The sequence below is a fragment of the Prinia subflava genome, chromosome 4 (assembly GCF_021018805.1).
Source record: "Prinia subflava isolate CZ2003 ecotype Zambia chromosome 4, Cam_Psub_1.2, whole genome shotgun sequence".
In the NCBI taxonomy this organism is placed as follows: domain Eukaryota; kingdom Metazoa; phylum Chordata; class Aves; order Passeriformes; family Cisticolidae; genus Prinia; species Prinia subflava.
The window spans coordinates 59,959,006-59,972,440 of NC_086250.1; the positions used below are offsets into that span (position 1 = coordinate 59,959,006).

Here is a 13,435-nt window from a genome sequence, read left to right on the forward strand (position 1 = left end):
GAATCAACACACACCAGACTTGAGGTAAATGTTGCTTTCATGGTGCTTTTGTTTAGGGACTTGGATGCCTTTGCTGGCTTGTGCAATACCTAGTGTCCTCCAAAATAATATAGCATATGTGTGTGTAGCACAATGCGTTGTTCTGTAGGGATAAGTGAACTCATTTGATTAATAGAAATTACATGACTTTAATTGCATGACTCTTTGCCTGGGGTAATTAGTCTTGCTGAGAATGACTGAATTGTATTACTGGCTCAGAGCCATCTGCATTAGTGCCACTGCTTCAGGTGGTGCATCCGCATCCATAGGAAGTGCAAATATCCTGCTAAAACATTTTTCTTCTGTCCCCAGTGGTGTTAGCACTAGCACTGCCAGACCTTCACTGAAATGGTCTGGACTAAAAAATACTGTGCCTTTCTGTAGCTGAATGTAAACTCCATGTTCTTCAATTTCATGTTGTTCCTTTTTCAGTTGAGTTGGTTTTTAGTTTGCTTTTTTTATGTTTCTCGCAAGATTCTGTTACCATAAGGTGGAAGATTTTGCAACAATTTGATGTGAAAATATTTATGTGTAGAATTCCATGCCAAAACACACCCTTTCTTGTAGGCAGGTCAATTTTTTTCATGTTGGCTTTTGAAATAAAGAAGAATCTTGGTAGTATGTAACAAGTTCATTGATTTGAACTGTTGACTGTAAGATACAAATTAATATGCATGTAACAGAATGACTTTCAAAAGTTAATAAAACTTTTCATTATTAAGAAGCCAATACTGTGAGACCTCTTTATCCTCTTTGAGCAAGGCAGACAGAGCATACAGATTTTACCATCAAATTGTGTTTTGCTGCGACTAGGATTCCTAGCTTGGAAACCTGATGTTAGACAAAGCATTTTAAGTAAATATTTTGCATGTTTTACCTAATCTTTGGCATGCATTCTTTTTCTAACCATTTCAGTAGAAGACACTAAATAATTACAGGGACATGAGAGAAAAGACTTAAGTTTGAATTGGTGCAAGAAAAAAATCCTGTTGCAATTTCGTTATTCAACGTATCCTTTAAATTACCAGGGTTTGAAGTTTAATTTTCTTTAAGCATACAGTTCAAGAAAAAGAATCCAAGTATAATTGTAATTCTGGGATTTCTTCATGCCGAGTTTCCTTTAAACAACCGTAAACAAGTTTCAAGTTTGCCATATTAAACTATTTTTTCATGTAAGCATTATTTTGATTTCTGGTATTGATGACATTAATCTTTTAGCTGTAACTACTCAAAAAATTGATTTTGCTGTACTATTAAGTGTTTGGTCATTTTAGTCTCAAGCACGTGTCAGATGTTTTAAAATGGGTTTAATATTCCACTTTCTGTCGTGGTATTAACCTGTTCCTAAGTGATGTGTTACTGATAGCCCAGTAGTAAGGCTGTGTCAGAAGTTAAATGTGGTGTTTTCAAGTTGCTTTTGCTGTAGCATGTGGAGTATTCCTAAAAGTTTTTATCCATATTCCGGGCCCATCAAAGACTATTTTCTGTATTTTGCTTTTTTCTTTTTCAGTTACAGATCAGTCCACACCTTTTGTTCCTTATCTTTCTGGAAAGCTTTACTCTTTATGACTCCCTGTCATCTGTCCCCTAAATCTGCTTGCTGCTATTTCATTATTATGATCAGTTATGACTGTGATTGTATGATCTAATGTATAGAGGTTTTGGTTGTAGGCCAGTATTACATTAAGCTAGGCTTTAGCAGGTGCAGAGTAAAATCTAGGGCCTGACAACTCTTAATTTATTCACTTCTAAAGGTTCAGAGGACTCCAGTGGGAAAGAAATGATAGTGGACAATAACTAAGGATGGGGAGGAGGAACCTGATGGACTGACACAAAGTGTTTTCTGCCTGGAGAGGAATTACTGTCAGGACAGCAGAATAACTGCACCCATCGTGCAGTTGATAAATTATTAGGCATTTGAACTGTGTATGGACAGGCACATGAGGCACAAATAGTGTTTGCATTGGTAGCACATTCAGTTCAGTGTTTGAGATTAAGCCAGTACTCCATACTTCTTAAAATTACTGTGGCTGCAGTGTTTCCCATTTGCTTTGGTAATACATCATGTGGTCTGGAGTTTTGTGAGCTAGAGGATATATCTGGAGCTTGTAGTGTCACCTAATGCTCTGAAATAAAGGAACTTGCGAATTTTGAAAGAAGAACTGGTTAGAAGTGAAGAATAAAAGGAGTGATGAAAAGGGAAATTGTGGAAGAATATCTTGGCAATTACACCATCCTATCTTTTCTCACGAATAGGTGTAAGTGTGAAGGCCAGGTCTCAGTTGTTTGGTTTTTTTCCAATTTTTGTTTGTTTATTTTGCAATGATTGAATTTAAATGTGCAATTCTAAAAACTAAAAACTGTACTTATATTCTATTTCTTTAATTACAAAATTTTCCTACTTTCTTCTCGAAGTATCCCTATAGAGCAGAAAGGAATAATACCAAGCCTGTTTCTGTTTTGCTCTTAAGGCGTATTTGTTTCCCAACAGAAGCAAGGTTTGGACCTTGTTTTGCTTTACCCTTTGATCTTTTCAAGTGTTTGAACAGTAATTTTTGTATTTGTTAGCTAAGGTGTGTCATAAGAGTGGAGATATGAAAGGATGTGAGAGAAACAGCAACACAGATAGACTTGTATTAATGAAAGCTTGTGTTCAGCCAAATACAGGGTAAATACAGGCAAAATTCAGAGGATTTTTTTTATTTTTAGATGGTTTGAAGCAGTTATGATTGTGTAACTAGTAAAGATCCTAGGGCATCTTTGAGTTTTGACACAAAGTATTGTTACTAGATAGTCATACTTTTTCAATAGAACTACATAATTAAAAGTAGAAAGAAAAGCTCTGGGTTTCTGTTTCCAGGTGACATACAAAAACTAGCAAGACCAAAAGATGTCTGCAAGCTCTGTTGGCCTTTGAATCTAGTAATTTTTGTGCAGTGACTTTAAAAACTCCATATTGATAAAAAAAAATTAAAAATTGACCAGACCAGAGATGAAAAAAAAGTTTAAAAGAAGTACTTTTGACTGAGAGAGAGGAAGGGACACAGAGGTTAGTGGTGAGTCTTTGAGAGATTATCTTTTTGCAACTTGTAAATTATGAATACATTGTAGAGAGAATGAGTAGATGGCAAGATTTTGAAAATAATTTGCCATATTCTTACATATTACATAAACAAAGTAAAAGCTATGTGTGTATGGTCATGAAGAGAAAGGCAAGTGGAATGACACAATTCCAAACAATAGATGAATGCAGCGATATCAACAAAACAGAGAGATGTCATTTCTAAATTTGTGGTATATTCTTAATCTGTTTCAACAGGGATAAAAGTTTAAGTAAACCATGAAGAGCTAGGGCTCTTAAGTTGGTGACACAAACAACTAACTAGATGGAAAAATTTAGTCCTCTAGTTCCATTTACAGCTAGAATGATACATCTGAAACACTGTGGATCCAGTTGTCTGTTCTACTCTGGGTGGAGGTTCTGCAAGGAAATGGCAGCTTTATGTTTCTGGCTAAAGTATACATAGGCACTGGCTGAAGCTCTGGTAGGAACTGGCATTTATAACTTTCTCTGTTCCCTCTTTCTGAGCATTTATATACTTGGAGATTCAATAGTAAAGGTTAGAGTAGTGATCTTCAAGATGATCAGACTTGGTGGTTTGAGTTCAGAAGATGATCACTTGTCCATGGGAAGGTGTGGAGCAATGTCACATGTATTTTTCTAGGGATGCTGGCTGAGGGTAGCTGAGTTTTGTTTATCTATGGCCAATGCTGAAATCAGTTGTTTAGTGGTCAAAGAAATAACGCTGAGAAGCAGTTTCTAATATTGATCTTTGTCTTTCTGCTGGGGCTGAAGCATTTATTAGTGTGTAACCCAGTGGTTGAACAGAAGAACATGGTTCATTCAGAAATAACACTTCAATATTGTATGTGTGAGAAAACAGAGTGGTTTTTATTTCTTTTTGAACAAACAGATTCAGCAATAGAGTGGGAGAATAGAAATTGATAAAATGGACAGGTGACTTGTGGTGACCAAGGAAAGAGGTGAGCATTGGATTAGAATGTTTACTGGAAGATCAAATAAAGATGGTAGCAAATGATTTTCAAAAAATTGAGGATAAGAGAATGAGAAGTTTCAGTAGAAGTATCTGTAAATGCATATAGATCTGAAAGTCAGCTAACAAAACCCAAAAGATGTTACTTTCACAACCCACTGAATTAAAACAGAAAAACTGAATCATTGCATGTTTCCGAAATGTGTGGAAGAACAATGTTGGGAGCCTAGACTACTTGTCCTGTGCAGCCAGTGCTTAAAAGTCACCAATTTCTAATACAGGAAATGTTATTTTGTGTTCTCTTATAATAAACAAACTTACTGTATTTTGAAGCCACTTGCTGCCAGAGTGGCACGTTGTGGTGCATAGGGCAAACTGAGAATAGACCCAGTTTTCAGTGTTTCGTCTTCGAAAGAGTTAATTTTCCATTGCAGAGGATCTTCTGTTCAGTAGGTGGGGCAAATGTATTTAATCAAACTTGAAAGCTGAAAGCTTGCTGAGAAGACAGTATTAGATTGTGAAATACTGGCTTTTTGGCAATCAAGAAAGAAGGTACTCCTGGCTGAAGGCCTATTCTAATGTAGTGACAAAGCAAAGACAACAACTACAATTGGAAAACAATGTATATAAAACAATGTATTTATGCCACTGAATGCATTCATTGCAAATACAGAGTTTAGATACAAAAAATTTAAAATACCAAAAGAAAAAAAAAAAAAACAAACAAAAAAAACAAAACAAAACAAAACAAAAAAACACACACACACAAAAAAAAAAAAAAAAAAACCAAAAAAACAAAACAAAACAAAAAAAAAAAAAAAAACAAAAAAACAAAAACAAAAAAAAAATCCATGACTGACTGGAAACAGAAAGACACCTATCATGGAATAAACTTATTAATATGCTTGTTTCCAGATTGTTCATAAAGATGGACAATAGTAGGATTTTTCAGTAAGTGCTCTTGTTTTGTCTTTGAAGGCAGGGTAATTTGTTCTTCCATAGAATAAGGATACCAACAACTAACTAGGATATTACACAAAAGTGGTAAGTTCCCAGAGGCATTAGTTTGAAATTCCATACTGAGTAGGGAAGGAGAGAGTCCAACTTGTGTTGTTCCAGCGTTCAGAAGGAGGTGGTGATTCTGTTGATATCAATGTCAAGTAGATACAAAGTTACTCTAAAAAATAATAGGCAAGTTGAATTAATTTGAAAGAATAATTCAGGGCTGTAAAGCTGAATTAATGATAGTCAATTACCTTTTTATGGAAAATACGTGTTGTCAGACAAGTTTGTGTGTTTTGCTTACTGAATTGATTAAAGAAGTTGTGTAGATGCATTATAGATTTATGTGCATAAATTTAGATGACTTAAACCTCCCTGTAAGTTATTTTTGCCCAAAGCAGGTATGTAAATAAGCCATATTCTCCTCACCTCACAGTTGCTCCACAGTCTTAGTAGATAATTTTGTTACTAGGGGAGCTGGAAGAGAGGAACAGGGACAAGTAAACCGTAAAGCTTTGGAATTGAACCATGTCCTTGCTGGGATTGCTTTACCAATGTTGTTTCTGTTCTTGCATTCAGGCAGCTATGTCAGACAAATCTGCACTTGTGCAAATGGTATGGGGAATTGTGCTCTACAGATAAAAACAGTTTTGTGGTTACCTGTGAATAAATGCAATTATACTTGTCACAGTGGGCAATTAAGTGGGCTCTTTTTCTTGAAGATTAAGACTGTAGAGGTGCATTCATGGGGAGAAAATAAAGGACCACAGAAGGGCTCTTGGATTAGCAGGAAAAGAACTGGCAAGAGCTAAGGACTGGAAAATGAGGCCTGGCAAATTCAGAAGTATAAAATAATTGAAAAATTGGATTATAGACACAATTTTGTTGTAATTCTTTAAGTAAATACTAGTTGTTCAAATCTTAAACATAATAACCAATTCTATTCTATTCATTTGTAATTGAAATATAGTCAGTTCTGGTTAAAAAAAATCTAACCAAACAGCTATGAAAAGAAGAGTGAAGACTAATCTTTGTTCAGTTCAGGCCCTGGATCTTTGTACTGGTCCAGGGAGCCAGTATCCCTGTAACTATTATTACTAGTTATCTCTGTAACTATTGTTACTATTGTCTTGCCTAAAAGATCAATGAAGCTATTACTGTATGTAACACAAAGTAATGAGAAGTGTAGAGTAAGATTTAATTCTTCGTAGGAAACAGCTTTAAAAACAGGTGTTTTCACAGGAGTAGTTTTTTCTCTTTGTCGTGCAACTCATGCACATAATTTTCAAATATTGTTTAAGCATTTTATCAACTCTTTTCAGTTATTGTTTAAAACATAAAATAGTCCAGTCATCTTATGTGTTTACCTTTCAGGTCCAACCTTCAGTTATTCACAAGCATTAAGTCTGATTACTGGCTTTGTTATCTTAAAGGTAGACCTCCTTCAGCTGAAAACTAGCAGGTCCTCATACTTTTTTTCATGTAGTCTCAGGGAAAAATGTGGAAACCTAACCTCATTAAAAGAAGGAACTTCTTATTATTTTGAGAACATACTGTTTCTCTGCCAGGTTGTCTACAATTTGAAAGATTCCCTCCCCCTTTGCCCAGTTTTAGCAGACCTCATTCGCAAACCAGAACTGTAGAAACTTATGACAGAAAAAAATTCAGGAGACAAGAAAAAAATCAGTGACTGAATTAAAAGTTTTCCACTTTTATTCTAATTTGTTTAAGCTGCTCTGGAATTGTCACTGTATACTGTAAAACTGTGGCAAGATTTATTAAAAACTTCTGCATATATTAATCTTTTAAAGATATCTTTAACTTACCTTCATGTGCACTTTTTTATACTTCATTCCTGTTTAATGCAAGTGCAGATGAGCTATATGCTTCCATTTTAGGAATTTTGACTGTAGAAGGTTATATGTCCATAACATAATCTTTACTCACAGATTCTCTTCATAGAATCACAGAAGGGTTTAGTTTGGAAGGGGATCTTGAAGACATCTACTTCCACCCCCCTGCCGTGAGCTTAGACACCTTCCACTAGTTGCTCAAAGCCACATCCAACCAGGCCTTGAATATTTCCAGGGATGGAGATTCACAGCTTCTCTGGACAGCCTGTTCCAGTGCCTCGCCACTCTCACAGTAAAGAATTAATTCCCACTATCTAATCTAGACTTGCCCTCTTTCAGTTTGAAGCCATTCCCCCTTGTCTGGCATGACATGCCCTTGTAAAAAAGCCTTCTTGTAGGACCCATTGCTACTGGAAGGTGCTCTGAGGTTTCCTCAGAGCCTTCTCTTCCCCAGGCTGAACAATAACAACTCTCAGCTGTCTTCATTGGAGAGTTGCTCCAGCCCTCTGATGTCTCCATCAGGTCAGCATATTTCTTGGGTTGGAGCCCCAGAGCTGCACCCGGCAGTCCAGGTGGCCTCTCAGGAGAGAGGAGTAGAGGGACCATCACCTTCCTCTTCCTGCTGGCCAGATTCCTGGGATGCTCACGAGGCCAAGGATACAGTTGACTCTCTTGGCTGCAAGTGCACATTTCTGCATCATATTGAGCTCATCAACCAATTTTCACATATTTTTTTTTGTTTATTCTCGTTCACTGATAGGTCACACTAGCTATTAAAGCTCTTAGCTCCTCATTATTATTAAGGTGTCTTACAACAGCAGTGCTCACATTCACCTTTTGTTTTGTGATGATACATACATGGCAAATAGTGTTCCTTTCTCATGTTCTTTTGCCTTAAGCATGTTTTCAACCCATTGTAAATGCAGCCTAGTACACAAATTATCACTGATATTTGTAATAACGTACTAATGTGGGAAGCTGTCCTTTACTCCTACTTACCCCTTCTCTCTGTTTGTGACAGGGATTTATGAAAAATATTTTGAAATAAAATTTGGAAGAAACTGTGGTACAGAGTAGCACCACAGTTACTGTGGTTTTTTTCCCCTACTAACTGAGTGAAAATTGAGTTTAATTTGAAGTAAAATCTCACAACAGATTGTGAGAGTTCCTGGTACACATAAAGTAAAACTGTGCTAATACAGCTATGTTAATAGCAGTCTGACATAGCCAGAGTGACAGATTTTACAGCAGTGTTGTTTCGGCAGTGACATTGATTTGTTTATTAGATATGGTATCAGGTTAAACTGTTACAGTATATGGTAGGAAGTTAGAGATCGTATCAGGGTAACAGGAACCGAAAGTGTATTTCCAAAAACCCATCTTGGAAAGGAAACGAGAGTGTGCTATGTGCCAACAGCTTTGTGCTCTCAGCCTGCCTGCCTGCTTGCCTGGCTGCAGTGTCAGGAATCAGAATGGGGATATAGAAATGCTTATATGCAAAGGATACAATTCATTCAAAGTGTAAAAAGAATTCGTTTAATAATTTCAGGTTGTGTACCTATCACAGCTTTGACTGTAAATCTTCTGGTTTTTTCATTTCAAGTAAATTTCTTTTTGTTGTGCGAGAATTTCTTTGTAAAACAGGAAAACAAGATGATACAGAAATCTATAAAGTAAATACACAAGAAGATATTTCTCCCATTCTGTTTCAATTTATAGTAATCACTGAAGTGAAGAAGTGGAGAATATAAAGATGCCTAATGATGTATCGCCTTCAATTTATTACTCTACAAAAATAATTAAACTGTGATAAAGAAGCAGTAGTTGAAAACCTACTGTGGTAGTGAAACATATTCAAAGCATCCAGATGAACTGAAGTTATCTGACTAAAGGAAAATTCAGTAGCATATTTTAAAATATATCACTGGGAGCAGATGCTTAACGTTTCAGGTCTTTTCTTGTAATGCTTGTATTCTGTGTGTACTTTGTACTTCATCAGTACAAAAAGAGGTAATAGAGCAGTGCATGCTTTTGGTTTGTTTGGGTTTTATTCTGTATTTTGTTAAATCAAAAGCCTTTTCTGGACTGCTATTCATCTTGCTCTCCCCTCTCCTCCCAGCAATTTTTGCACAACCACATATCACACACAATGGTTCTTACATTTTTTTGGCTGTTGCAACCTAAAAAATAAGTTTAGCATTTTTTTCCACAACGAGTGCATGTTGCCCTCCGCCTTTCTGTGGTGCTGATGGCCGTAGCTGCCTTAGAGTGCTTCCTTCTGCCTTCTGCCCTTTGCCACTGGACCTGTGCTCTTCACCCTCTTCACATCCTTCTTATTTAACACTTACTGGCTCTGATTGATTTTGATTTTCCTGTTAGTCAGTTAATATGTGTTTTTAAACCCTGGGTTTAATTTTGCTTCTTGAATTGCGCGAGTGTTCTAAGAACTACAGAAAGGAAACAGCAATTACAGAATCAGCTTCTTTCTTCTTGGTGTAAGACAAATACATTCAGTGATATTATGGCAGAATGTGTGAAGTAGGAGTGGAATCTGGCTCTTATAAGGCTGGAAAATTTTAAGACAGAAGCTGATTGTTTTTAGCTATATGATGGAGATATTTTGTCTGAATAATGGGTAGCAGAAGAGTAATTTAGCATGTTCTAGATTTTTTAATGCTGCATTGAAACTTTGCTGAAGAATGCTGTATTCTCTCCTTTCAAAAGAGTTTGATGGCAATTGGCATCTCAAACCTTTTTAATAGAAAACAAACATAAGTCTAGAATATTCAACTGTCAGAGAAGTTTGATGATTAGCACATGTGTCAATTTAAAAATAAGTACTATGTGCACTGCAATATGGTATATTTAGTGGTTAACACAGAAATTTTTTTCAGAAATTTTTTTCTTCTGTCTGGATAAATTTTGTAGCCTTTCAATGTATTATTTAATTTAAAAATCAAAAATTCCAACAAGGGTGGGGAAGATAAGATGTTTAAATTTACATGTAGTGGGACATAGTGCCTGTCAGTCCAGTTCAATGATACTCTTACCAAAACCTCCTTCATATAAATATAAAATAGATGCTGATGTTAAACCCAGCTGCTGATGTGTATGGATAAATAATAATTATGTATGACATACATGTGTGCATTTATATAAAAATGAAGGAAGAGAGGTGAATTGGTCTGATGTGTATCCAACTGCATACATTTTTAATCTAATATATTTAAAAAGTATAAAAGTGACTGCTATTCCCCTGGAACTAATAAACAGACCTTCCTATCATGTGTGGATTACATGCCTTGTAATCCATAAAAATTGTTGCTTACTAGAAACGAAATATTTGTGATGTATTTACATTTCTGTTTCACGTGCTTGTGATGTACTAGCGTGTGAAGGTATGCTTCTTGAATATTCTAATAGATACTGGCACTGCACTCTGCTTATTTTGGTATTTTTAGTGTGGGATAACCTCATTTTACAGTGTAAAACTGAATGGAAATGCATTTGCAGTTAAATAACAACATAGTCAGCTACCAGCTGATGCTTTAGAGACAGAGAACATGTGGAAATTGGCAGTGCTTGCCTGTGTTTCTGAGATGTGTTTGCTGGAATTAATATTTTTGGAGTCCTGTACAATTCTGCTTGCCTTAGGCTGAGTGGTGTGAAATGTAATTGAACTAATGATTCACTGTGGTGAGATCATTTTTAAGAATGTAGTGGGCTTCTTATTGTACAATACTGTGGCATAAATTTGCCCTTTTTTGTTCAGCGATGCTGCCTCTTTGCATTTGTTTTAGTCTATCTGTCAAGCACCCACACCTTCATATCGCTCCTGAAATCCTCTTGTGTCTGTAGGATATGTAGTGTGTCTTCACAGTTTACTCTTTATTTTGTCTTGGGTTAAATGTCATGTGGTACAGATCATGTATGATTCTGTTTTATGATGGCTTCTGGGTGTATTCTTACTTGTATTCCTTCCTGCTGTATGCAGACTTCTCTTCTGCAGCCCTTGAAGTATGTTCCAAGATGGTATAAGTCCCTTTTTAAAAAAAATTAATGAAGATAAAGAGCAGTAAAAATGAAGCTGCTTATATTCATAAAGGCAATCAATGAGTGTGATCAATATAGCCTTTAAAACTGGGTTTAATCTCTTTGGGTAATTCCTAGGCTGCTCTTTCTCTGCTATGAAGTGCTGCTTCATTGCATCTGATTTTCTAATGAATGAGCTTTTAACACTAAATGTGTAATTCTTGAGGTTTTATTTAATTTTAAAAAGTAAGGTTATGTTGTCAAGAAACCTTTCAAGTCTGAAAGCTTTTCTAAATGCTTTTTTCAGATAAGGACATGATGTAGACCTATTAATCTGTTCATTATCATTTCTCCTTTCCTTCTTTTTAAATGAACGAGTAGTATCTTTCATTTAAGAATGCTTTATTGGAAGATTAGTAATCACTGAAATCATGGTATGATATTAACCCTACTCATCCCACCTTCTACTCCTAGTGTTCAAAATACAGAGGGTAGCTTGAAAGGGAAATGAAGAAGGGGTACAAAAAAGAAAAAAATGTTTCTGCTTAAATATTTTGGGTGCATTTGTTTCCAGAAGTTATTATCAAAAGAATTTTGAAGTGGGAAATATGGAGGATATGGGAATTAAAAAAACCAAAACAGCTTATTGCATTTACTTCCTCTCTGTAAACTCTCAGATAAGAGGTAGGATTTCAGTTCTTACAGGAAATCAGAGATAACTTGGATAAAAAAAGTGCTTTAAATGGGTACAGTTGAATGAAGGTATTTTTGGGCTAGTTTCCACAAAAAAAAGCCAGTGAAAATATGTTTGAATATATGTTACACGATCATTTCACATACTCAGTTATTATCACTCAGATAATAACATTTCTAGGTAGAATTTGGATGATTATAAGTGGCTATTCTTTGTGGAATATGGAGCTGTAGTATTATATTTTGAATCTTCTGTTTTGGTAAGCTAAGGCATGAGCCCAAGTAAACTGAGGTACTTTACAAGTATTTTTTTTTAAGCACAAAATCCGTTTTGGCAATACACATACGATTGATAATTTAGCAATGTAGTGGGAAAGAGCTTTTTGTTCCCTTAAAACTGTGCCTTTTTTTATATGCAACTTCAAAAAGTGCTTTAGAAATCCTAATTTTTTATGTAATACTTTAGTCAAACTAGCTCTCATATTCAAGGGTATGATCTGCTTTTTTATATAAGATAATAGTTATTGAGAATTAGCATTTTAAATATAGTGGTAGCTGGTGACACACTGATCAGTTTATGTAACAAGAGGAGTGAAATCATGTTCATTGATTTTGCAGCTTTTTGTTTTGTTTCCCCCTCCCTGCCACTGTTTCATCAAAGTTAAGAATTTTTTAACCATGGCATGGTGCAAACAACTTGAAAAACTTATGTTTGGATGAATATCTTAATTCTTGCATACAGTGCTATGGATGATGATAACTTCATTAAAGGCTTCTTGATTCTTCAATGCAGGTTTAGGATGAAATCAGAGATGACAATGTAGAACAAAGGTATGCCATGGCTGCCCAGAACTGCAGGAATACCGTAGCATTGGTGATTGGTTTGTGGCAAGGCAATTGCATGGCTAGAACTGAACACACTGGAAAATAATGAAGTTATCAAGGGCAAGAAAAATTATCTTCTACTTTAGCTGTGGCATTTAACAATCATATCTGTGTAGATAGATGGTATGAATGAAAAATGTCTGTATGAATTGTCCTTGTGTCACACCAAGCCGTTGCACAGGATTGACTCTGTTGGCTGGTTGTCTTTTAGCATCAGCTCATCCATGCTTTTTTCCTTCATTTAGACTTTTATCCCATCCTGTCCTTCGTAATTATTCAAAGTTGTGTATTTTCTAGGTAGAAATTGTGGATCTGAGATAGTATATTCAAAACCTTTTACTTCTCTTAAGAGTACTGTCAGTTTTTGGACCAGCAAGAATTTTTTTTTTCCCGATACCAAAAGTTTCTGAACCATTCACTGAAGGACATCATGTAAATGGCTTTTTCTGTGCATGGTAGTCACATGCTGGAGAAGATTGAAATAGGTGGGATATCTAAATATGAGGTCAAAATGCGTCCAGGTTGTAGCTGCATAATATTCAGAATACTTCTGATCAATACTATTTATGAATTAAAGTTAAAAACACCATATCATACAAAATGGTGAATTTGGGCTATAGAAAAGTATTCCCAAGTGCAATTTTTGCTTAAAAATTCTTTTATATTTACAGAGAAACTGAGCCATACAAATATTTTTAAAAGTTTGCACTTCTTTAAGGCTATTTATTTTCTAAAAAAAGAGGACTTGAATATTTTGACAAATATACACATGGTGTTACGCTAACAAACAGCCATGCAACATATATCTTACATAATGAAGAAATTGAATATACAAGACCTACTCTATTTAACATATATATTGAAAATATACAGTCT

At 35.4% G+C, this 13,435-nt stretch overlaps 1 protein-coding gene across 1 annotated transcript in view; it reads left to right on the top strand.

Moving 5' to 3' along the window:
- COG5 (component of oligomeric golgi complex 5) overlaps positions 1 to 13,435 on the top strand; it is a 185,500-nt gene that overhangs the window by 26,711 nt on the left and 145,354 nt on the right. The gene's annotated exons all lie outside the window — the stretch shown is intronic.